The sequence below is a fragment of the Camelus dromedarius genome, chromosome 6, assembly GCF_036321535.1.
Source record: "Camelus dromedarius isolate mCamDro1 chromosome 6, mCamDro1.pat, whole genome shotgun sequence".
NCBI lineage: Eukaryota > Metazoa > Chordata > Mammalia > Artiodactyla > Camelidae > Camelus > Camelus dromedarius.
Window position 1 is genome coordinate 12,434,832 of NC_087441.1, and position 3,973 is coordinate 12,438,804.

The 3,973-nt window shown below is 37.9% G+C and overlaps 1 pseudogene; it reads right to left on the minus strand.

Annotated features, from left to right (window-relative positions):
• Window positions 1-732: 732 nt before the first annotated feature.
• Window positions 733-1,775, minus strand: LOC105100957 (mitotic checkpoint protein BUB3-like; annotated as a pseudogene).
• Window positions 1,776-3,973: the final 2,198 nt, after the last annotated feature.

A 3,973-nucleotide genomic window follows, 5' to 3' on the forward strand; every position in this document is an offset into this window, starting at 1 on the left:
CCTTTCTTAAATTTACAGCTAGAAAGCTAAGAACCAAATCAGTGGCCCTTTGCTTGTAAGTTTCTAGGATGCGTATCTCTCTTTTTTGAGCACTAATCTCATTACTGGCTCCACTTCACTTCCTCTTGGCCCTAACTTTATCATCTACTTCTTATTTATATTATCTTGCTTAGAAATATTTTATAAAAATTGTATAACAATGCAAAAAAAGGAAAAGATGGAATAAAGAAAAAGATGGAAAAATGGTTTAAAATTAAGTTTTATATTCCTTTGTATTCAATTTCTTTCAAAGCAAGCAATTAATCAACTATGTAATTCTGATTTCTAATTTAAAGTTTTATAAGGCTTTAGAAAATCTAGGGAAAAAACAGAAAAAGTAATAAAATATTTTGTTAATCCACTTATTGCAAAATCTCAATTGCCAAGACATTTTTATAGCTACAAAACGTTTAAAAAATTTTTATTATTGAAACTTTCAAATATATAGAAGAGTAGAGAAAATGGTATTGTGAACACCCCTGTATGTACCCATCTCCTAGACTTTTAAATTTTACCGTATTTGCTTCTTTTAGTTTTCTTCTGTTAAAGTATTTCAGAGTAACTGACAAATAAGAAAAGACACAAAGACTCCTCATTCTATGCAAAGTCAGTATGAGAAGGCACATGGACAAGTTTTTTGTAAGACAGAAAACAGAAATCCATACCAAATGTGTCAACAGTGACTGTACCACATCAGTGGATAAACATGTATTTGTAGGAAGAAGAAAAGCTTTGCAATGAGAAATTACTTGCAGGAGATGATTTGGTGGGCTTGGGTTTTGTTTCTGCATCTGTCCCTTGGCAAATGAGAAGACATCATCTTCAGGATGTCCCACGCCATCCGTTTCACACGTATATGATGATGCTATTGCAAGTGTAGTCCTATCATTACTGAAGGCAAGTAATGTGATGCTGGTGGGGTATCTATGGAATTGGTGCTGTTGCTTTTTGTTATATGGACACCGAATATTTACAAATCCATCAGAACCACTTATAGCAAACGTATTGTGGATGTTGTTTAAAAAATGGCACTGACTACATCAATCTGCTCAATATTATTTCCTTTCAGTCTTGAAGGCTTTCACACTTGAAGACATGCTTCTTCTGAACTTCAGGGCTCGGGTCCAAATACTCAACTGCCACTTTGTCTTCAGCAAAGCTTAAACCTAACCCTGCTTGTGTGGAAATGCCCAAATGCAGTGAGTCTGGTACTTCTAGTTGGACACCCAGCACTGCTGCCCACACACCATGTTCTGTAATTTCCACATTGTCACTCAACTGCCTGCCATGCCCACAATCAGCCCATCTCCAGACACAGAGAGGCTATACACAGAGAGAAGGTCCCAGCATTACAAGAAGTTCTGGGATTCCACAATTTAACTGTCTGTTCCCAATGCCCAGTGACCACCACATCCACTTCTGGACGGTATTCAACACATCTGATAGGGGCATCATTTATCCCAACAAGATGTTCTTGATCAGTGTTTGCTTCGTATGTTTTCAGTTGAGGGTTTAACCCCTCACTGAAGGCATGTGTTGGATCACAGAATGCATATCCAGGACAGCGCTGGAGTACTGGTACTTGAGCAGAACGGAATTGACCCGCACATCGCGGTGATGCACGGACTTGCCCCAGGAGGAGACCAGACGGAACTGGGAGGTGTTGGGGCTGAACTTCACCAAGAAGATACCATCCTCAGTGGGTGGTTAATCTTGGACTCCTTAGAACCGAACATATTGGGCTTCTCTCAATAGCAACTTCGAGATCGCTGCCTCCTCCTTGCTACCTTCAGACATCGCAGTATCTCACCTCTGTACATTTTAGTATGCATCTCTAAAAAGTAAGCATGTGTCTACATGATCGTAATGACATTTTCACACCTAACGAAATTCATAATAATCTTCTAGTATCATCTAATACCTAGTCTTATATTCAAATTCCCCAGGTATCTTACCCACCAAAATACCTTTTATAACTGCCAAAAATTCTTGACCTTAGAATGCACGAGGTAAGCGTATTCAAAGTTCCTCTCCACCTCCATTTACCCAGTTCATTTACTGCTACATGTCAACATACATGGGTATCGTTAAATGGTTAAGAAAAATGAAGTAATGGAATTGATCATATTGTGACCCTATTGAGCAGCAAGAGTTAACTTTAGACTATTTAAGTCATTAAAAGTGATTATCCTATAGGGAAATTTCAACTCTCAATATATCATTTATTATGAACTATCCAAAGATTCTATTAATTAAAACCAATATGCATTGGTTTTAAATATAGGCTAACAGTACCAAAAAAGAACTTATTTATAATATTTATAACTTTAAAATAAAGAAAAACTTCTCTTCCAGTTCTTTTAACAATATTAAACATTGTCACCTTTTTAACATTTGATTATGCTCTCTGTCCCCTCTCCTAATAATTTATACTATTCCTTGTATATTTTCCATTCCTATTGAACATAGTCTTACTCTTTCATGTGCTTTAAAAATTAGATATAAACTTCTTTTTTTAAAATGTTTTTCGGGAGCATTATCTCATAAGCTTTGCCTAATTTTATAAAGCATCTGTAAGATCAGGGATCTGGCAAGTGTTGCTTTATTTTTAAAAACAAATTTCCAGTAAATGCAGTTTTCAGTTTACACTTATGAAGTCAAAATGTCAAGATGACTCAAAAACAATACGTTAAATTGCAAGTGAACTTTGCAGATTTGATTTGGTAAAGATAGCACAAGATTCAGTGAGACCGTGTGTCTACAATGTGCCTGAGTGAGCAATCAGAGATCATTCAGGATGATAACGTCAAAGGCCAGACCCACACCACTTATGCAGATACCTTGGGGTGGAATTAACCTAATAGAATGAAACATTTTCCTCAAAAAGAAAAAATGTCAAAGCATGTGGGAAATGTTACTAAAGCGTCTCCTCTAATGACAATCTCAGTGACGAAAAGACTGTGGAAGAGAACCAACTTAGAGGCAGGGCTGAGGACAAGGAAGTCCCCGCACACAGGTCCCATCACCTGTCCTTACCACCTGGGGCTGTGTTTCCCTCCAGTCAGGTGAACCGAAGTGTCTACTCTAAACATACAGGTTGAAATTATCTCGAGCAGCACCTTTGATCTTGATGTTTATCACACATGAGCATCTTCTCGCTCCAAGACCTTTTTGGAAGGGGTTTGAACTGTAAAATTCTACACTTGTCCAGAAGGAATAGGCTAAATGAATTTGTAGATTTAACAAGAGAGTTGGAGGACTGAAAGCCTTGGAACACATGGTCCAGATTTTGAAACTGAGATATCATGGGACAGTCCTTTAGCCAAAAGTAGGTGTTCCACTTTCTGATTTCACTCACGAGAGAGTCATAGTTGAGGAAGGGTATGCCATTAAAACCAGCCAGCTCCTCCCAGAGGATGGTTGACTCTCATTTCACATCAAAAGAAAAGCAGAACCAGGAGAAATCACTACAATCTTCCAGTAAAGAAATGATAGGCACCGTTTCTAATGTTTAGGATTTATGCAGTTCATGCCAGGAGATTTTTACAGCACTTTTATCTAAACTCCAAGCTATGGATAAGCAGAAGGACGTCTAGAGTGACAGAAGGAAGTCCTCAGAAATTTTTCACCTTCATAACAACAGTGAGGTCACTGGCCCAAATTATAAACAGTTTCAATACCCTGGAAGTTAACAAAAGACTTACAACAACTCAAGGAGCCTTGATTCAAGAAAAACTACACAGTCTTGAGAAGAACAGTGAGCTGTGTGGCATTTTTAACTTGCCTATTCCCAGCTCCTCTTTGTCAGTTTTCTGGTAGCCTTGAAAATAAGCAGCCTTGCAACCATAGTATCAGTGAAAACCAACTGCCTAACAGTCACTGGAGAAGTCAAAGTGACTTTTGTCAAAGAATAAACAGAGCTGGACCGTAGTTA